Source organism: Rhinoderma darwinii, chromosome 8, assembly GCF_050947455.1.
Source record: "Rhinoderma darwinii isolate aRhiDar2 chromosome 8, aRhiDar2.hap1, whole genome shotgun sequence".
NCBI lineage: Eukaryota > Metazoa > Chordata > Amphibia > Anura > Rhinodermatidae > Rhinoderma > Rhinoderma darwinii.
The window spans coordinates 116,966,610-116,990,456 of record NC_134694.1 but is presented as its reverse complement, the minus strand read 5'-3'; the positions used below and the strand labels follow the sequence as shown (position 1 = coordinate 116,990,456).

The window sequence follows — 23,847 nt, the reverse complement described above, 5'->3', positions numbered from 1 at the left end:
GCCCCCTATATACAAGAATATAACTACTATAATACTGCCTCCAATATACAAGTTTATAACTACTATAATACTGCCCCCTATATACAAGAATATAACTTCTATAATACTGCCCCTATATACAAGAATATAACTACTATAATACTGCTCCTATATACAAGAATATAACTACTATAATACTGCCCCCTATATACAAGAATATAACTACTATAATACTGGCCCCTACATACAAGAATATAACTACTATAATACTGGCCCCTATATACAAGAATATAATAATACTGCCCCCTATATACAGGAATATAACTACTATAATACTGCTCCTATATACAAGAATATAACTACTATAATACTGCTCCTATATACAAGAATATAACTACTATAATACTGCTCCTACATACAAGAATATAACTACTATAATACTGCCCCCTATATGCAAGAATATAACTAGTATAATACTGCTCCTATATACAAGAATATAACTACTATAATACTGCCCCTATATACAAGAATATAACTACTATAATACTGCCCCTATACACAAGAATATAACTACTATAATACTGCTCCTATATACAAGAATATAACTACTATAATACTGCCTCCTATATACAAGAATATAACTACTATAATACTGCCCCCTATATACAAGACTATAACTACTATAATACTGCCCCCTATATACAAGACTATAACTACTATAATACTGACCATTCTATAATATCTTGTATAATACTGATCGCGGGGGGTTTATCTACTGAGAATGAGGATGACTTACACACCTCTTTTAAAACCTTCTTATTGAACCTTAGTTGGTGCTTTTGGGGGCTATTAGGACAATAACTATAGGTGACAGGTAGCAGGTTTCCTTTAAAGAACGATCATTTTATCCTGGGCATCATTTAGGAATAATCTGAGTTAGTGAGAACACAATCCATAACAGAGTTTTTTTCATAGACGTTTTAATTTGTGTTGCTTTTTGTGCATTTATTAGCAGCAAAACACTAAATAAAAGGGCGCAGAAAATTGATCAAATCGCACCTCACTCAATAACTGCGAGCAGCGGCGCGGCACCCGGCTAATGATCAAGATGCTTTCATTTATCTGAATGGAAATTAATGGATCATTAGTTGCCCTCTGGAGAATCTATGTGTGTATTGAGAGACAAAATGATGTACTTTACCAGCAAGGGCCGCACAATATGAGAAAAGGGAACAAAATCCTAAACAATAAAACATAACGGAAATGTCAGGCGTAAAAATCCATCTTTAAATGAACATTTGATAAAAAGCTGAAATTCCCCAAGTTCTTAAATTAATTTGTTTCCGAAAAACAGAGAGAAACCGGCAGGAAGGAAATTACGGCTGTAAAGCGCCTCTGTTTGGCCGCATGCCCATCCTGTAAGATTTGGTGGTCCACCAATGGGATGAAGAGATTTACCAGTCTAAGGGGCCGTACATAACATAGAAGCAGCCTCTGTCGAGACCGGGAGATCTATGGAGAACAAGGTGGCCCAACATGGGTTAGCCCGATTCCCACCTTCCCCATGGGTCTGCTGTTCTACCCTTGTCTACAGACATCACAGTGGATAGATATTAGGGAGCGGGGTCACTGGCCAAATGTTCATGCCACCCACGTCTTCTACAAGAACAGGAAGGAGGTGGTGTGAACAAGTCCTAGCATGGTAGTTGGGGTGATGTGAACCAGTAAACAGTAGATGGTCTCATTTTTGTATTTGTTATGGGGCCTGGTCTCCCGTGTACAAATGTATTCATATTTTTTATGACTGATCATACGGCATGCAACGTGCACGAAGCCAGTGTGGTGGCACATGGAGCTGATACGGGTTGTATTATGGAGCCTTAGGCACAACGTCTGCCATCTCGTGGGGCCTCTGTACAGCGCCACGTTACGGAGATCTAAGAGAAAATACAGCATCTGATGGAACGTGCTGTTTGTTGGGTTCAAGTCCTAAGTAGGGACAGTATGGCACTATATACCTCTATGGGGGCAGTATTATCGCTGCATTCCTGTGCATGAGCCCTTAAAGTTCCAAGAAGGTCACCCAAAGCTCAAATCATATTTCTCCAATTGAGCATAAAGAGTGAAAACCTAAATTGTGTCATGTCCAGATGGGTAACTTGATGTTCTAGGACCCCAATGTAAAATCTGTAAAGGACCCCAATCCTACTATGTACCATTTATAATACTGGTGTCTAGTTCTGGGGCACATCATGGTCAATGCTATATAATGACTGAGTCATGTCCAAAGGCTTTAATTTTCCCACCCAACAAAATACCTAATTTATTTGAGCTTTATAGAAGAGTATTGACACTGAGTAGAAGGACATGTCCACTGCTGCTGGTGCCATTGTTTAGTATGCAGGACTATGATTAGCATGTTAAGCAGATGAATTAGCATGTTGAAAGCAAATCCCAGAGCCTGCGGAGAGAGAGACACGGGGTCCTACTGACATTCCATAGTCATCAACTTGGCAGATCGTCCTTTAATAAATTCCATCCCTCATAACGAATTTTCTTATTGTGACAAGTTACCAATTCTGTCTGAGACATCAGATCCACCACGTCAGTAAGACGGATATTCAGTAGCAGATGTCACGACTACAGCTGCACCGGCGCCCATGAGCCTTTAGCTGCGTCCCTGGTAATAATCGATGACATTTTTCTTTCAATTGACTCCCATTTATTTCAACTGCCATAAAGCGCACACACACTGCTGCACTTTTATACAGACAATGCAGAAGGGAAGTGTGTAACTCCAATATGGCCCCCAGGGAAGTTTTATAAAATAGAAAAATAAAAAGCTGCAATGTTTTTTTTAATAAAGAACAAGCACATTATTTATGGTCTATATAATTACACTGATAGATAGATAGATAGATAGATAGATAGATAGATAGATAGATAGATAGATAGATAGATAGATAGATAGATAGATAGATAGATAGATAGATAGATAGATAGATAGATAGATAGATAGATAGATAGATAGATGTAAGATGATTGATAGATAGATAGATAGATAGATAGATAGATAGATAGATAGATAGATAGATAGATAGATAGATAGATAGATAGATAGATAGATAGATAGATAGATAGATAGATAGATAGATAGATGTAAGATGATTGATAGATAGACATTTTATTTATTTCATTTTCTCCATTTTCAATAAATATGTCCGGACTGAGCAGCTGGACAATGCGCTATCGTTGCTTTGAGGTTACGGTTTGCTGCGTTTCCATGGTAACTGTCTGCTCCCCGGAGTTCCTTTCTCGCTGAGTGCTCCTCAGATTAAGCCGCCGCACATGGCACAGTTTTAATTCATTTTGTGCACAACTCCTATCAGATGGTGATTACAGAGTGTCAGTAGATTTCACATAGCAGCAAATCCTAGATAACAATGCTGGATCAGTCACACAATCAGCCAATGGTCCAGCAAATCAGGCTGATAAAAAATTTTCTTCACTGATACATTGTAACAAACTATCAGAACAGATTTGTGCTGCTGATGTATTTATCTCGCAGATAATTGTCTAGACTGGATACAATTGTAACAAATCATTAGCTGTAAGAAGCATTAGGTCCGTACAGATTTTCATGTTGGTTTCCATTCACTGACATCAAGCAGAAATCTTGAAAATGGGGAGAAATTGAAACATCAAGTATATTAGAAAGTTGTAGAACTTTCTGTAATATTACGATTGAGCGTTATTTCACATAAAACTGAAAACTCCTTTAAGGAAAACAGATTACAAAATTAGGGCTCGTTCGGGATTTGAACCCGGGACCTCTCGCACCCAAAGCGAGAATCATACCCCTAGACCAACGAGCCAATCACATATGGATCATAGAATATCTCTCATCACGTGGCTGTCAAGAATCATTGGTGAATACAGAAGTGGATCTATTGGAGGAAGCGCCCACCGTCACATGACTGCTATACATAAGTCACATGACTGCTATACGTGAGGGGGCGGGGCTTATTCAGACTGAGTTGCGGCTGCAATCTTTACATTGTGAGGATCATACAACTCATCTACGTGTCATCGGCGAAAACTTTCTGTATAATTTGGGAGAAATCAAAAGAAAAATGCAGCAGAATGCGTAAATTACCCCAAAACGATGAAGTTCATGGCATGCGCCAAATGTAATATGTATTTTTAAATAATTTTACCCCTACATTATAGTTGAGCGCCATTTTTTGTGTAAGGAGGAAATAAACGTCTAATATGAATATCAAGTTGCGTCATTTTAGTAAATTTGGTGAAATTTGCGCCATCTTTTCTGATCCTAAAATGTATTAATCTTTCGACCCTGTTGATAAATCTCCCGCAATGTATGTACTTCAAGCTCGGCACACGCTGATGGTCGGAGATCTCACCGCCCCCCGCAGGGATCTCATAGACCCGTTATTCGCATTTATTCGCTGTCACTTCAGCCTCTCACCACTGCTCGCTGCACCACGTGACATTAACCCTTTATTACTTGTCCTCTGAGGAGAAGACGTTCTGTACTCATGTTTGGGGCAAGTCTGTGGGCCCCACAAGTTCCGAGCCCTCAGACCCCGGTCCAAATGCCTGACCGCCTGTTTATGTCCTTCTTTAGAATATGACCCAACTCATGACCGGCAACAAGAAGGATGAAGACAAGGACTGAAAGCGTAAAAATAAAACATTTTAATATACTTTGTGATTAATTTCCTCACTATTTTTAATATATCATCTTGCTGTCAGTGAATGGAAAGATTGTCTTATATGTACTAAGACTGGCATTTCACACGCCAGTCTGTAGCCCGTAACATTAACATGCAAATAATTTATTGCCTGTAAATAAATTAGTAGCCTCTTCTGCTGTCCATGCGACTGACAGTGAAATCTACAGCAGCTCCTAGATGTCGTGGATTTCCGCAATATGGTGTAACATTTGAAAAATCTGTCGGGCCGCCCCTTTTTAAGGCCCCATTGTTATAATAATGCCAGGGGCAGCGTAAAAGTTTCATATTTTAGCATAAAATTTACAAAGAATGAGGTGTGGTTCAATTTCTTTACATTTTCAACATTTTGGCTTGCTGTCAGTGAATGGAAACACTCCAGAGGCTGAAACCCGGTGCAGACCTAATACTTGTTACCAGGTTTTTTTTACTATTATATCCAGTCCAGACAATCCTCTGTGAGCCAAAAAGTCTGGACTTCAGACTGCTAGATTTTACCTGCACTGATACATTGTAGCCATTGATACAAGAGCTGAACAGATAAGCAGCTCCCCTAGGGATGTAATGTAGAGCAGCTTAGCTTATCCTGTGGTTAGGGGATACATGTGCTTGTGGGAAAACCCCTTTAAGGGGAGATGTACAGCAAGGGTAACAGGGGCGTAGCTTGGAGACCTCGGGTCTGGTTGCAAAAGACCCTGAACCCCACTAGTAACAAGTTCGCTTCCTGCCATATACATTACATCAGACCCTGCAGGATCTATATACAATATAATAATCATGTATGCATCTTAAGGCCTCGTTCACACGACCGTGTCAGATTTTGCATCCGCAGAAAATGGATACAACAAACCATTTTTCATGTGAGTGTTGCAATAATTTGCGTCCGCGTGTCCATTTTTCTCTTCTGCATAAAACATGTTTTTTTTGTCCGTCACTTTTGTCCCAACCCTCTAAAAATACACAAGGAAGGTCACATGATCGCACATACGCCATTTCCGGTGGCTTTACAGCGTATAGAAAGCTTTGTCTGATGCCGCTGCTTGGTTGAACCAGTTTTGGCTGCTGATCACGTCTTCCGAACCTGTGAATAGTGAATAGTCTTCTATTGGTCTGGCTCGTCGATTTGGTCGGCAACATGACAACTGAGTAAAAAGGGCACATCTATTCTGACCTCCGACAGCACCCTGAAAATTCTCTGCGTTTTGCCGTATGTCTGTCCAGACGTTTGACCGCCCGCTGACGGAGCTGCGCCCTAGTAGGGAGACAGAGACTCACATGTGCACGCTGCCGGCCTGCGCAGCCTCGAAAGTCAAGAGCAGAGGTCGGAGGAGGACACTGACTGAGACCTAAGACCTAAGTGGCAAATCAGTCACAACCCCCAAAACCACACCCACGCTTTGCTCCCGTTTTAGTATTTTTACATGTGCCGATTTTGTGGTGTTTTTTGTTTTTTTGTTGTGATTAGTACAAAATTGCATGAAAAAATGCCTCAAAACCGGCATGTGTCACTTCACCTTGAACCTGGCTGCTATTTTTGGGTGGAAAAGATGGCAACCCTAACTGACCGAGACTGAGGGTGACGGTGATGCCTCAGCCGGACACTGGATGCTAATTGCGGACGGGTTTAATAGAAACTGTACAATTTCGCAACTGAATCGGGGCGTTGGACGGAAACACATCGGTGTGATGAAGCCTCCGCACTCTGCGTCCGGATTCTACAATTACAAGAAGTTTAACAGGATTTCATAGCAGTTCAATAAAGGGGAGTTCAGACACAGCGGAAAAAATATGCCATAGCGAATCTGATGCAAAATCCGTATATGTTAGTGTATGTTCAGACCCCGCAACAAGTCCACAGCATCGGAACATAGCCTAATTGTGCTGCGCATTTTACCCCGTGCATTATTGTTGATCGACACTCGTTGTCACGGCCAGTATCGGGCCATCTAAAGGGACCTCCAGGTTCCATAAAGATATACATATCACCCCATGTTCCTTCCCTGTACATTAGAGGAGCCTCTATTCTAACTTCAATGTAACATTAGGACACGTGGTAAAAGTAGCCGTCTCCCTTCCACTGAAGTCGTTCCCGTCAGGTTGTTAAATTGGCCACAGACCTTGAGACGTGACGAACGGAGCGCAAGTAATGCAGAAAGTGTCTTACAGATAATGAGGAGATCCGTAACACTGTAATTGTTCCTTGACAAAAACATGTCAGAGACGGCGGTGACAAAATAATATGACTAAACTTAATTGGCGCCATCACAATGATAATCCTACATGTCAAATAAAAATGATAGACACTAACTAAACAACACTGAAAAGAATGAAGATGTCCCCCCCTCTAACCCACCCCACGCGTTTCTCCTCTACCCACCCGATCTTTATAAGAGATATAATAACCTGAAATAGTCCAACTATTCTGCTGGTGGAGTCACTGTGTACATACATTACATTACTTATCTTGTACTGATCCTGAGTTACATCCTGTATTATACTCCAGAGCTGCACTCACTATTCTGCTGGTGGAGTCACTGTGTACATACAATACATTACTTATCCTGTACTGATCCTGAGTTACATCCTGTATTATACTCCAGAGCTGCACTCACTATTCTGCTGGTGGAGTCACTGTGTACATACATTACATTAGTTATCCTGTACTGATCCTGAGTTACATCTTGTATTATACTCCAGAGCTGCACTTACTATTCTGCTGGTGGAGTCACTGTGTACATACATTACATTACTTATCCTATACTGATCCTGAGTTACATCCTGTATTATACTCCAGAGCTGCACTCACTATTCTGCTGGTGGAGTCACTGTGTACATACATTACATTACTTATCTTGTACTGATCCTGAGTTACATCCTGTATTATACTCCAGAGCTGCACTCACTATTCTGCTGGTGGAGTAACTGTGTACATACAATACATTACTTATCCTGTACTGATCCTGAGTTACATCCTGTATTATACTCCAGAGCTGCACTCACTATTCTGCTGGTGGAGTCACTGTGTACATACATTACATTAGTTATCCTGTACTGATCCTGAGTTACATCTTGTATTATACTCCAGAGCTGCACTTACTATTCTGCTGGTGGAGTCACTGTGTACATACAATACATTACTTATCCTGTACTGATCCTGAGTTACATCCTGTATTATACACCAGAGCTGCACTCACTATTCTGCCAGTGGAGTCACTGTGTACATACATTACATTAGTTATCCTGTACTGATCCTGAGTTATATACTGTATTATACCCCAGAGCTGCACTCACTATTCTGCTGGTGGAGTCACTGTGTACATACATTACATTACTTATCCTGTACTGATCCTGAGTTACATCCTGTATTATACTCCAGAGCTGCACTCACTATTCTGCTGGTGGAGTCACTGTGTACATACATTACATTACTTATCCTGTACTGATCCTGAGTTACATCCTGTATTATACTCCAGAGCTGCACTCACTATTCTGCTGGTGGAGTCACTGTGTACATACAATACATTACTTATCCTGTACTGATCCTGAGTTACATCCTGTATTATACTCCAGAGCTGCACTTACTATTCTGCTGGTGGAGTCACTGTGTACATACAATACATTACTTATCCTGTACTGATCCTGAGTTACATCCTGTATTATACACCAGAGCTGCACTCACTATTCTGCCAGTGGAGTCACTGTGTACATACATTACATTAGTTATCCTGTACTGATCCTGAGTTATATACTGTATTATACCCCAGAGCTGCACTCACTATTCTGCTGGTGGAGTCACTGTGTACATACATTACATTACTTATCCTGTACTGATCCTGAGTTACATCCTGTATTATACTCCAGAGCTGCACTCACTATTCTGCTGGTGGAGTCACTGTGTACATACATTACATTACTTATCCTGTACTGATCCTGAGTTACATCCTGTATTATACTCCAGAACTGCAGTCACTATTCTGCTGGTGGAGTCACTGTGTACATACATTACATTACTTATCCTGTACTGATCCTGAGTTACATCCTGTATTATACTCCAGAACTGCAGTCACTATTCTGCTGGTGGAGTCACTGTGTACATACATTACATTACTTATCCTGTACTGATCCTGAGTTACATCCTGTATTATACTCCAGAACTGCAGTCACTATTCTGCTGGTGGAGTCACTGTGTACATACATTACATTATTTATCTTGCACTGACCCTAAATTACAGCCTGTATTATACTCCAGAGCTGCACTCACTATTCTGCTGGTGGAGTCACTGTGTACATACATTACATTACTTATCCTGTACTGATCCTGAGTTACATCCTGTATTATACTCCAGAGCTGCACTCGCTATTCTGCTGGTGGAGTCACTGTGTACATACATTACATTACTTATCCTGTACTGATCCTGAGTTACAGCCTGTATTATATTCCAGAGCTGCACTCGCTATTCTGCTGGTGGAGTCACTGTGTACATACATTACATTACTTATCCTGTACTGATCCTGAGTTATATCCTGTATTATACTCCAGAGCTGCACTCACTATTCTGCTGGTGGAGTCACTGTGTACATACATAACATTACTTATCCAGTACTGGTCCTTAGTTACATCATGTATTATACTCCAGAGCTGCACTCACTATTCTGCTGGTGGAGTCACTGTGTACATACATTACATTACTTATCCTGTACTGATCCTGAGTTACAGCCTGTATTATATTCCAGAGCTGCACTCACTATTCTAAAATCTCCCAACATCCCCTGCTTGTCCAGTGTTTTCCCCCATCCCCTCCTACATTATAAGAGCTAAGTAATTAGGGTTGTATCTTTTTGCTGTTTCCAACGGAAACCTGTAATCTGAACCAAAAATGACCAATAGAAAGACTACATTTTCTGGGAAACCAGAATGTCCAATTATCCATAAACCCCCCAGTTATAGTGATTGATGAGAGGAGTTTTACTGTATATTGTCATTAGCCCGGCTGCTCCCACACAAGCAATACAAATCAAAACACAGAGCAGGGAGGACGCAGGGAATTCATTCACAGTAATTTTCCTGCAGCCCGTACTGACCTGGTCATACTCGCACAGCTGAGAATTTGCTGCAATTGTTTCCAATCTAGACCTGTGAGCTAAACAGCTAGGACTCCAGGCTGATATGTTTTACCTGCTCTGATACATTGTAGCAAACCAATGTATCAACCAGAGTTAGGGCTGCTTAGCTCACAGGGATTACATAGACTGGATACATTTGTAGCAAAATCTCAGCTTTGTGAGCAAGACTAGGTCAGGACCGGTTTTTATAATCTGGAAATAAAGATTGTTCCCATTCGCTAACAGCAAGCAGAGATCTTGAAAATGGACGGAAAATGAATCACAGAGTATATTAGAAAACCCCTTTAACAGCTTAACGGTGGGGGCAGAGCGTGCGTGGAGATCAAACGCCTCGAATCACAAGTTGTCAGGGAAGATTTTGCATCAAGTTCAACTCCATCCACCTATCAGCTCCAATTATAAATACCAAAGAATGAGGTAACGAAGAGTGACAGGCGGCCTGATTAAAGGGCCAGCACGCTTACCTGGAGGCGAAACGGTCCGAAATTCCCGAAGGGAGAAATGTTAATTTATCTCTTGACTCTTTAATAGCCGCGCCATTCATCAGCCACAACGATCGCTCAATCTAAATTATGACATGCCGCTGCTCATACAGACATGGAGCTTGTGACAAGTCCTGATGATGTTTCTTTCACTGATGGCAAATCTTACGCAAATCACAAAAGTCTTAATAAATTTGGCGCATCTTTTACCGACGTAAATTAGTTTGAGATTGGCGTTTGAAATGTCAGACTTAATATATTCCTCCCATTATGTTTATTATTTTATTAAAACGTTGTAGCCATTTATTTTCTACGTAAGACATTCCCTCAGGGCGGCCATATTGGAGGCGCACACATCATCTCCGTAATTATATAGACTGCTGCAAAGTGTCCATGGACCAATACAGTCTACAGAAAGAGATGGAGTAAAACCCCTCCCCCAGAGTTCAGATAGTGACAGGGGAGCTGCGTACAGAGCCTTATCTGTGTATAGTGTTACTATCCTGCCTCGTCAAGGCCTCCAATAATACACTGGAGCTGTCATTGAATCCCCCACCCTCTAAAGATAATGAGATGTCTCTGCTAAACCTTCTCTCTCATGATATTTAGATTACTCTGTAGAACCCGCCCTTTAATCATTATGAGATGACTCTGCTGCCCTTGTCCCAGTCTGCACAGTTAGGACAGCAGGAAATTTCAGCATATTGTGTGCGCTCCAGTGGCCGGTGTGAGAACTGCAATGTTCTTTATGTAGATAATGGTTTATAATAACAACCTGCTTTAGATAATGTATTTTTCAGAAGATACATTACCTTTAAAGGGGTTGTACAGGCATACTGTTTTCATACTGATGACCTATACACAGGATAGGTCATCGTTATATGATCGGTGGGGGTCTGACACCCGCGGCCTGCGCCGATCATCTGCTCCAGCTGCCTCCGGCACCAGGTGCTATGCAGAGTTCGGTGCTGGAAGCAGATAACTCTAAACACTATATAGCGGCCGTGCTCCATTACTGCTCCTATTCGCTTGTATAGGGGCAGCTCTGCAGTACTCCAGCATGGCCGCTATACTGTGACCGGAGCCATCTGCTTCCTGCACCAACCACTGCATCACATCCGGTGCCAGAGGCAGCCGGAACAGCTGATCAACGTGGTGTCCAAGTGTCGGACCCCCAACGATCATATACTGATGGCCTATCCTGTGGATAGGCCGTCAGTATGAAAACCCCCCCATGCCCACACAACCTCTTTAACCCTTTCAGCTTAGGATGCTCTATTACAGCTCACCCCCTAGTGGTAACGCCCATGTATGCAGGCTTTACCAGTAGAACTGGATGTCTCACGCATGATATAAAATCAGTGTAAAATAAAAACAAACATAATTATGGGGGTTATGTCATTTTGATGGCCCCTTTTAATACTGAACCTGGCCCGCCGAGCCATTCTAATTGCCTACGGCGTGGTCCAGCAGAGCAAAAGCAACGGTTTGCTATGGCTCATGGAGGGGTGTCCTAAGTAGGACCCCCTCTATGATGCCCTTATGCCCTAAGAGAACAAATGGACCGGGGTTTGTCATCCTCTTTAAAGCATTGTAAAAATAAGAAAGACCTTTGATTTTAATGAAGAAGTGAAAAGTTACATTCAAAAATCTAAAACTTGTTACAAACGGACAAAACACAAGGAGATCATTTCATATACAGGAATATCTGATTCTTGGAAAGTTGTGTGATCACATAAAAGCGCCAATGAAGATTGTCACCCAGCTTTTCTGGAGTCCTCTACAGTAAATATAACTCGTTATGTCATTTAACATCTACAGCTCCCATATCACTAGTCATATTTGCCATTCAGGGCTCTAGGAAAGCTGGATGACGACCTCTCTGGTAGCTATACTGGTGGCTACTTTTACTTGTCACCCAGCTTTTCCAGGTTCGGATAAAACTGCAAAGAATATTAAAAGACCATATAAAAAATATGGCATACCGGGCACAATCCATAAGGCAGTAATAACACCAACGTGTGACCCGTCAGGCTGCTCAGCCCGTCACATACATCACGGCACAGCCGGGTACTTTGTATATATTTTTATATATTTATTTTTACTTTTGTCCCATAATATCAAAGTGTCATCAAGTCGACAATCGTCGCCATAGCAACTGCCAGGTTCAAGCGTGGTTAAGGTTATTTAACCTTGTGGGAGGCAATTTTTTAAATGACAGCTGTGTGTGGAATTAATACGTCTCCGAGCTTTAAAAACCTTCCTGATAAATATCCCCCGCCTCTATGGAAGCATTTTACATTAGTGTCATCACATGGGTGGAAATGATCACAATCCTAGCACAGAAGCCACAGACAATTTAAAGTGGGGGGGGGGACCATGTTATTTTTCTAATGGCCATTTTTGCTTTGGAAAATAAATTTTTCTAGCTATTTACTTCCACTCTGCTCCTCAAAAACATGATAAGTGTTTGGGTTAATCTCGGTATTGGAGGTGCGATAAAATTGCAAAAGGATTTTCAGATTTTATTTTAAAAAATATATATATTTTCTTATGGAGTATAAGGTATAAATAATGATGGATGTACTGCGCCCTCTAGTGGATCGATCAGGTAATGCATGTATGAGATATCTGCTAGTTAAAGAGGTTGTCCAGTCTTGTGCATTAAAAAAGCTTAATGATATTATAATGAAAAGTTCTGCCACTTTCTAATAATATTGGTGATTCGATTCCTCACCATTTTCAATACCCATGCTTGATTTCAGTGAATGGAAACGAGCATTACAAGTAGGACTAGATCTGTATGTATTTTCAGCTTCTCTTTCAGCAGAGATATTGAAAATGCTTAGAAATTGATACACAAAGTCTATTGGAAAGTCGCAGAACTTTTCATTATACAAGGATTAACCATTAATAACAAAAAAAAGACCAGAAAACCCCTAAAAACGAAACCAACGTGCTGCAGTATGGAAAAAAGGGGAAAAAAAGGGATTTTCTGTACTTCATCCTAATACATTGCATTATTTTTCTTTCACTTATCCTGAGTTACAGCTTGTAATGTACTCCAGAGCTGCAGTAACAACTTTTGGTTGTTATTGGAAACAGTCAGCAAGTTTGTTGTCAGACAATCCCTAACACCTAAGCTCCAATAATGCAGGGAGGCAGCTGTACAGCACTCGGTGTAAAGATGAGACTTTCAGGGGAGTAGCTATAGGGTTGCAGAGGTAGCAGTCACGCCATGTCCTAGTGCCGGAGGCGGCCAAAAAGCCCCTCTGCCATATAAAAAGACATTATTATTATTATAAATAGCTCAGGTGGGGGGCCTGCTCCAGATTTTGCATTGGAAGTTTGACGTTCTGCTTCTAAATAGATTACAAATCGCCGCAGACACTGAACAAGCAGGAGCGGAACGCGTCATATGAGGCTGGATATTGAATTTCTTCCAAATTGAACGCACCTTAGAAGCGATTTGTGATTATTGATGGTAAGTTTTCCATTGTGTCCCCGGTCCTGTCCCTCTCTCTTCTACACGCCCAAGAATTCTGAGAAATGCATTTGATTTTTTCATAATAGCTGCAAATGTATGACCAGATCCTGATTGTATCCTTAACTATACGTTCATTCCATGGACATTCCCTTTAAGAGAAGACTCATGTAGTTTTGATGCAGTTTTTGGCTCAGGTTTAAAGAAAGGACTGACATGTCCCTATTTTTGTGTCCACTCCTCTGTTTGGCTCAAAAAAATGACCAAAATACGGCCACAAAAACTGCGCCAAAAGTTTGTGTGATCCCGGTCTTCCACTTATAGACATGATAGGGATCCCAGGGCCACTAAATATCAAGAGAAGATGGAAAAATGGGTCTAATATTGTTACAAAATAAGACTAAAAGCCTTTGTGGAATGTAAAGGGTTAAACTTCGTTCCACCTTTTCCTTGCCACTACATCGCCCGCTTTGCCAGAGAAAAATGTATTATATTGCCAAAGATCTTAAAACATAAATGTCCCACTTGATTAAAATTTCAGCAGCAAAATCTCTGAAGATGTGCTAATTTTCCATCACTTATTGGCAGCCTCTCAGAATAATTATGCTATAAATTTGCTGATCGACATTAAATATTGCTATAAGGATTCTCACATCTGCATTTGAAATATGAAGAGAAGAAAAGCTTCTTAGTCTCCACACAGACCTGAAACGCAAAGCACATTGTTCTCTGTGGACTTATTACCATTCAATTCTGATGCCAACATTAATGTTCTATATGGAGATGATAGAAAGATAGATAGATAGATAGATAGATAGATAGATAGATAGATAGATAGATAGATAGATAGATAGATAGATAGATAGATAGATAGATAGATAGATAGATAGATAGATAGATAGATAGATAGATAGATATGAGATAGATAGATATGAGATAGATAGATATGAGATAGATAGATATGAGATAGATAGATATGAGATAGATAGATATGAGATAGATAGATATGAGATAGATAGATAGATAGATAGATAGATAGATAGATAGATAGATAGATAGATAGATAGATAGATAGATGTTTTTCATGGGCTATTTACATCCCTGCTGATTGGTGTTTGTGCTCGGTGGTCCTGGGAAGGTTTAGGACAGCGGAGCCCCCAGCAGTCAGCCGTTAATTCATCAGATTTTCCCCTGTAAGTGATCCCTTTGGGCTCATTATCCAGTTGGGTTTTTGTTCCTTTGTTCCATCTGCTGGTCACATTAATTTGAAGGTTGGAGCCGGCCTCAGAGGAACTCACCATGACGCCCGTTAACCTGCACCGTTCCTCTAATGACAGACATATCGCTAATTAGGGATGCGGCCGCCCTCTATCTGAGGAGCATTACTTTATTCACTAGAATAAGCTACTTAAATAATTCTTTTTCTTTCTCTTGCAGTTGCTTCTTTGATACAATAATTACTTCTTTTGTGATTTCCTCGCGTATGCGCCACTTTAGCGCAAATCTGAACAGAACTTTTTGCTTGTCTTAAAAATGGGGTTAACATTTTTGAAGCTCCGCGCTGTGAACCGTGTTTTTCTTCATAGTTAGATATCGCTGTGTTGTAAACTCACAATTCAAATCAGATTCAAAGGACATTTGCTGCGAGGAAGCGGTGAAGAGCGTTTTAATCCAGAAATCTCGCATAAAGCTGAACTTTCATTTCCAACCAGTCACTGGGGAAAAACAAGAACGAAAAACACTTTTGCTGCAACAGAATTTTTTTGTTCAATTGCACAAAGTTCATTTTTACTTTAAGGCTATGTTCACACGGAGTATTTTGGGGGAGGAATATCTGCCTCAAAGCTCCAAACGGAATTTTGAGGCAGATATTCCTCCCCCAAAACACTCCGTGTGAATAGCAATCATCGCGCCGTTTTTCGCCCGCGGCCATTGAGCGCCGCGGGCATAAAACACGCTTTCTCCTGCCTCCCATTGAAGTCAATGGGAGGTCGGACGCGGAAGCGCCCGAAGATAGGGCATGTCGCTTCTTTTTCCCGCGAGGCAGTTTTACTGCTCGCGGGAAAAAGACGCCGACGCCTCCCATTGAAATCAATGGGAGGCGTTCTCGGGCCGTTTCTGCCGAGTTTTGCGACGCGGTTTCCGCGTCAATAAACTCGGCAAAAGACCCCGTGTGAACATAGCCTAAAAGACTTGAGCTTTATGTTTTTGCCCCTTTGACCCAATTATACAAGACGTACGATCTCCACATTCCCGGGCCATAATATTATATATAAAGACGCCAAAGTAGCGGATAATGCTGTGTATAATGCTTCTAGAATAATGCATGGAAGGATTATAATCTAGGCTAATCTAGGATACAAGGGACAAGTTCATCATGGGCCATTGGTGGGCCAATCAAGAAGCAAACCTGGTAGTGTTGGCGGTGAATGGTCCATGTTCTCCATGCAGGGGCTCACGTGGAGGAGGATGGGCTGAAATAAAAAATGACAATGAGACACCCCCTCCCCCATCCCTGGTGCCGCTTCATACCAACATATCCCCCTATTGCTGGACCTGATGGCCTGGGACTCATGCACTCATTCCATTTCTTTTTTGTGATAGAAAAGGGGTGCTTAACTTTTCTTTGCTATTTTTGAGGTGCTTATTGAGATGGGAGCTCTTAGTAGACTCACATAGCTCATGAATGGAAGTCAACTTGAGTTGGGCTCCCCCCCCTCTATAACCCTTTTAGTAGCCCCAACATCTGCATGGAGTTTGTACGTTCTCCCCGTGTGTTTTCCCTCTTATAACCATTGACCTACTGTTTTTGCGGCGTTTATAAACATGTTGGCGTCACTTGTTCATTATACTGTTAACAATTACTACAGTAAGGTAAGAGTTAAACATATATTCAACAAAGAAGTGTTTTACAAGTTTTCTTCAAACTATGTCAATGTATTCTCTCCCAGCTCTAAAAGTGCACAAAATGTAATGAGGGCAATCCAATCCAGCTACAAAGTTGCAGGTTGACGCAAATGTCAACTCATGTTTTACTGAACAGAAGGGATTGGGCGGCTGATGTATTTATGCTGCTGCGCTATTCTGTCCAATACTTTTTACCCCCCCAAAAAACTTTTTAAATAGATAGATAGATAGATAGATAGATAGATAGATAGATAGATAGATAGATAGATAGATAGGGGGATAGATAGATAGATATAGAGAGGGGGATAGATAGATAGATAGATAGATATAGAGAGGGGGATAGATAGATAGATAGATAGATAGATAGATAGATAGATAGATAGATAGATAGATAGATAGATAGATAGATAGATAGATAGATAGGATAGATAGATAGGATAGATAGGATAGATAGATAGATAGTTCACCATCCAGCAGCACCAGTCAGGAATACAGGTGGGTGCACGTCCCAGGAGCCCGATCATTGCTCCCAAATCCTCAATATTCGTCCAATAAGAGACAGCACTCCAATTTGTGATAGGAAAAAACGGCTTTTTATTAGCCCCTGTGCACAGGGGCTAATAAAAAGCCGTTTTTTCCTATCACAAATTGGAGTGCGGTCTCTTATTGGACGAATAGATAGATAGATAGATAGATAGATAGATAGATAGATAGATAGATAGATAGATAGATAGATAGATAGATAGTGTAATGGCAGGAAGGAGGTGAAGGGAAAGTGAGCCCTAATCTACCCACCGCCCTGTCCCTGCCTACTTGCAACGACCCGCCCTAGGCGACGAGGTACAACTGGGCGGCGGTCCCTACGCTGGCTAAGTGCACAGGAAGACAAACAGGGAACACGCAAGGGAAGGGGCAGTAGCCACGGAACGCCACGAGGAAACGGGGCGGCGAACGAACAGTCAGGACCAGGACGAAGTGAGTACACCCGAGCAGGCACGGAGACAGAAGCAAGCCAGGGCAAGCAAGCAGGTCAAGCAGAACTGCAGCAAGGCAGAAGCACGGCAGAAGCAGGCTGGAGCAAGCAGCAGTGGGGCCAGGAATCCAAAAGAATTACAAGCACTGAGGGAGAGCACAGGGCAGGTAATAAAGGGCAGGGGGCGGAGCTAACTCCGACAGACCAGGCCGCGATAGGCTCTCCCACTCCTGAGCCTGCCACCCTAGTTGGTGGGAGATGGTGTCAGTCGAGCAGGTCTGGCCTCAGGTGTGGATTGATTAATCCCAGGAGTATAGCTAGATGAAGTACCTGGCAGATCCCTAACAGATAGATAGATAGATAGATAGATAGATAGATAGATAGATAGATAGATAGATAGATAGATAGATAGATAGATAGATAGATAGATAGATAGATAGATGTATAACATTAGCCAAACATGAATGGCCCTCCAAAGTCCCTTATGTGCAGTTACTCTGTACAATCTTTCTCTTCTCCTCCTGTGACTTCTCCAGCCTTCAGGATCAGTAAATAGCTGTCTGTATTTGAGCCATATTGTCTTTCATGGTTTTTCTTTTCTGTCACCCGGTTTTTAAGATGGTCGTGTCCTGTCTCATCTCTCTCCGGAAGTCAATCATATTGAGATAACCCACATCCTCCCTCTCATTGTGGAGAACCATCTATAATGGAGAGTGTACTAAAATTATCTGGTATCTGTGACAAAATGTCAATGTACCTATCATGGATGTCACATCAATGAGAGAGGAAGTAGCTAGCTTCTCCTCCTAATTAGGTTTCAATAAAAATCGATAAAGCTACAGCTTGGGATCTAACTGAATAGAAAGGTAAGACATGGGATTTATAACAAACCATCGTAGTGGATTTTTGGTCCATCTTAAGCCACCTTCCTCTTATCCCCTGCCAGAAGTTTGAGGTGACAGCATCTGTAACAGGGCCCTTCACCTACCAGGCGCCATTTATAATACTAATATCTTCTTATGTGGCAGAGAATATTTTGGACCTTCTCCGGCACCAGGGCTACCTCGGCACATCATATAGCTATGCTCCTGTGTGTATCTTTACCACATAGCTGGATACTTACAGTGCCCACCGCCTGCCATCCTCCACCTCCTCACAGCCGGCAAAGTAGCTAAACCCAGGAATAGTCCCAAACTCCAGATCCTCCTGGATGGAGATAATGAAGATTTATTTAAAAAAAACACGATCAATTATTGTTTTCCACCAGGAGATGAAGAAAGATCCAGTGTGAAAAGTGAAATCCCATTAACTCCAAAATGTATTATTTTCTGGGACGATATTTTGCTCTGAGCGAGAGAACAAATAATAAATTCGTTTTTCTCCTTTTTGTCTTAAGTAGAAACTTTATTGCTATTATAGAAACGATTTTTGTGTCCCCGTTCGTCTCCGCTTTATTTTTCTTCTGGATCCTCTTTTCCCTAAAGGGAGGGCATTATTCACACTAAGCACAAGCGTCGTCGAGTACAGAGCAACATATAACGGAGAACAGGCGAAATGTTACATCAAACTATAAATCTGAAGATCGGGCAACCGTGCATTTTGTTTTTGATTTTAAAGGGACAGATGTAAGCGGAGACATGAGAGAGACAAGTTAATAAAGGAGCAAATAATAAATTACATATATATTCTCCTCTCTTCTTTATGTAAAAATTTCTCAAACGGACCCCTCCCAATTAAAGGGGAGCTCTATTTTGGGCAAAATGCGGAGGGATAATGATAAAAGGCATTTTTCATTGCTGTTAATTCATATTGGTTTCCCTAGTCCACTGGCAGAAACAACCATAGGTATCCAGGAAGATGTTGTCCGTGCCATACTGTTGATGGATCCTCCTGCGATAAATCATTGGAATTGTTCGCTCTTTTAAATGCCCTTTATTTGCCCTAAATCGTGGGCCAGCTGGGACCCATAGTCTTATCTCACCAGCATTTAATTACTTTCCTGCTGACATGGACAATGTCCTGATGGTCAGTCTGAATTTGTCCGTAGGATGGAGCCCAGTAGAGTTGCACCCAATCTCTGTGTTAGAGCTATATATTGCCCTCCTCATAGTACAGTATATAGCTGATTGTCGGTAGACACTGTGCAATGTTATAAAGAGTCAAAAAGTGGAGATTCGCTAGAATAGTCCCATAACGCAGAGGCAAATGCCCACATTTACCAATCAGTCTATGGCAGTTTTTGCACTCGGTTGTCTCCGCCGTCCCGTTAGACATTGAATGGAGCGGCAGGACACGTGCGGGACTGCCACTCCATTAAAAGCCTCCTCTCTGCGGTCGAGCAGTGAGGGGGAATGGGGACTTAGGACCCCCGTTCTAGTGATCGGTGGGGGTTCCAGCGGTGGGGCCCCCAGCAATCCTACATTTATCACCTATCCTGTGTATAAGTGATGAATGTTCTTAGTGGAGAAACCCCTTTTAATTTTCTGCTAGTTGGACAGGTCAAAATCTGCCAAAGAGGCATGAACCGCCAAATAAATTTGGCGCAATCACTCCAGCTATATTCTCCTTGTACAATGGCATAAAAAGCGATGGTCTTAGTAAATGTGGGCCATTATGTTCATCTTTATTCTCTTCACCGTTGTATGGAGGGGTACAGCTGGTTATTGATGGGTAACTTGGCCCAGGCAGTAGAAGGTGGTATCATAGCAGGTTTACTACAAAGCTGATCCTATAGCACCATCTATTGTCAAAAATCAGTGTATGTGTCCCCCTGCCTCCCTCTATCAGCTCTTCCTGGCAGTGAATCACTGTGACACAACGTTTGCCCTATCCTTTTTTCCGTGCAGAGACATGCCTGACGAAATCATGAATGTGGGTGCAGAGCAGTCCCTGCAGATCTCTACAGAGTTTTTGCGTGTCAGTGCAAGATACCATATATAGAAATGCATACATAAAAAAATCTGCATGGTAATATATATATATATATATATATACATACAGAACAAAAAAAAGGGATCCAGCAGCACCGGTCAAAGAATGTGGGTGCAAGCCTCAGGGAGCAGACCAAAGCTCTCAATATCAACAGCGATCAAAAAAGTAGGCAGCAAACCATCGGATTTAGTGAAAAAGAGGGTACTTTATTAACCCTAAGTGCCACGTTTCAGCTCTATCCACTAGAGCCTTTCTCAAGCAAATGACAAGTGGAACAACAGTGGTATAAAACAGGTTCACAATTGAAACAATTAATAACAGTAATCAAATACAAATCAAAACATACTGTATAAAGATGTAAGTATAGTGTAAACAAATCAATAGTGATAATACATCGATGCACACATAGACAGAGAGCAATAGTACAAAAGGTGCTGAGGGGTACACTAACGCATTAATGCATCTAATATGTGTAAATGGTGATAATATCCACACATGTGTACATAATCATGGAATCAAAACATGTTAAAACAAGGGGATATCACCTGGGGATGTTAGATCATACAGCCGCCATAGCGGCGTCCACGAGGCGCAACCGCGCATGCGCGGACATAAGACTGAGGGCGAAGGTCACCCAAGACGAGTGACATTCTAGGCGCATGCGCACTGCGCAATTAAGAGTATAGGCGCCATCTTAGGTACTGGCTGTAAAGAGGTAACGGCAATTACTAGGTAATGTGCCTACAAATCAAACAAATACTGGTGAACCGGACGAGGACAAAGGTGGTAGACATAAAGGTCCATGGATATCACGGACCCCGACATTAAGAAAAGCTCTTATCCAGTAAGGGGAGACACCGTCCAAAACAAGCTAGAGGGAGGACAGGAGGACATAGATCAGCAGAACGCCGATCCCTGCCACTCTCATATAGGGAAGGCACTGTCACAAATGCGTGTTGAAACACACAAATGCATATAAGCGCAATCCCAAAACCCCCAATAGCAACATGGGACGTGTAAAGGAAGCGAAACCGGAGAGCACTTATGTCCAAGTCGGGTTATGGTCACATGGGAGCATATACGTCAATAATCACCACCAGTCATCTCCGGACCCAGATTGCCCAAATTTAATAAGACAGTACCATACAGTGTAACACCAGGATAATCAGTCATAAAAACGAAATAAAACAATGATCCAACCGATCCACATAAGTGATATCCCAAAAGACGAATCTTCATCTAGAAAAAGAGAAACAGAGTTAGTATATATTCAGTAAAACATTCTTGTCAAATATACGGAACAAGAGGTCAGAGCATATCACCCCTAGGGGCGGTGACAGGACTAAACTCCTGAAACTAAGAGAACTTCAATGGATTGGGAAACTGGATACTTTAAAACCAAGGGGTTTAAATGTTGATTTCGCATTAGGTGGTTTGATGTAGACCCCTTACATTGAGTCCCAGGGGTGATATGCTCTGACCTCTTGTTCCGTATATTTGACAAGAATGTTTTACTGAATATATACTAACTCTGTTTCTCTTTTTCTAGATGAAGATTCGTCTTTTGGGATATCACTTATATGGATCGGTTGGATCATTGTTTTATTTCGTTTTTATGACTGATTATCCTGGTGTTACACTGTATGGTACTGTCTTATTAAACTTGGGCAATCTGGGTCCGGAGATGACTGGTGGTGATTATTGACATATATACTTCCATGTGACCATAACCCGACTTGGACATAAGTGCTCTCCGGTTTCGCTTCCTTTACACGTCCCATGTTGCTATTGGGGGTTTTGGGATTGCGCTTATATGCATTTGTGTGTTTCAACACGCATTTGTGATAGTGCCTTCCCTATATGAGAGTGGCAGGGATCGGCGTTCTGCTGATCTATGTCCTCCTGTCCTTCCTCTAGCTTGTTTTGGACGGTGTCTCCCCTTACTGGATAAGAGCTTTTCTTAATGTCGGGGTCCGTGATATCTGTGGACCTCTATGTCTACCACCTTTGTCCTCGTCCGGTTCACCAGTATTTGTTTGATTTGTAGGCACATTACCTAGTAATTGCCGTTACCTCTTTACAGCCAGTACCTAAGATGGCGCCTATACTCTTAATTGCGCAGTGCGCATGCGCCTAGAATGTCACTCGTCTTGGGTGACCTTCGCCCTCAGTCTTATGTCCGCGCATGCGCGGTTGCGCCTCGTGGACACCGCTATGGCGGCTGTATGATCTAACATCCCCAGGTGATATCCCCTTGTTTTAACATGTTTTGATTCCATGATTATGTACACATGTGTGGATATTATCACCATTTACACATATTAGATGCATTAATGCGTTAGTGTACCCCTCAGCACCTTTTGTACTATTGCTCTCTGTCTATGTGTGCATCGATGTATTATCACTATTGATTTGTTTACACTATACTTACATCTTTATACAGTATGTTTTGATTTGTATTTGATTACTGTTATTAATTGTTTCAATTGTGAACCTGTTTTATACCACTGTTGTTCCACTTGTCATTTGCTTGAGAAAGGCTCTAGTGGATAGAGCTGAAACGTCGCACTTAGGGTTAATAAAGTACCCTCTTTTTCACTAAATCCGATGGTGTGCTGCCTACTTTTTTGATCGCTATATATATATATATATATATATATATATATATATATATATACAGTGAAGGAAATAAGTATTTGATCCCTTGCTGATTTTGTAAGTTTGCCCACTGTCAAAGTCATGAACAGTCTAGAGTTTTTAGGCTAGGTTAATTGTACCAGTGAGAGATAGATTATAAAAAAAAAAAAAAAAAAAAAAAAACAGAAAATCACATAGTCAAAATTATATATATTTATTTGCATTGTGCACAGGGAAATAAGTATTTGATCCCTTTGGCAAACAAGACTTAATACTTGGTGGCAAAACCCTTGTTGGCAAGCACAGCAGTCAGACGATTTTTGTAGTTGATGATGAGGTTTGCACACATGTTAGATGGAATTTTGGCCCACTCCTCTTTGCAGATCATCTGTAAATCATTAAGATTTCGAGGCTGTCGCTTGGCAACTCGGATCTTCAGCTCCCTCCATAAGTTTTCGATGGGATTAAGGTCTGGAGACTGGCTAGGCCACTCCATGACCTTAATGTGCTTCTTTTTCAGCCACTCCTTTGTTGCCTTGGCTGCATGTTTCGGGTCATTGTCGTGCTGGAAGACCC

At 41.5% G+C, this 23,847-nt stretch overlaps 1 non-coding gene across 1 annotated transcript; it reads right to left on the bottom strand.

Annotated features, from left to right (window-relative positions):
* Positions 1–3,782: 3,782 nt before the first annotated feature.
* Positions 3,783–3,854, bottom strand: TRNAP-UGG (transfer RNA proline (anticodon UGG)). The gene has a single exon. It is a non-coding gene; the product is annotated as a tRNA-Pro (tRNA).
* Between the last annotated feature and the right edge of the window lie 19,993 nt (positions 3,855–23,847).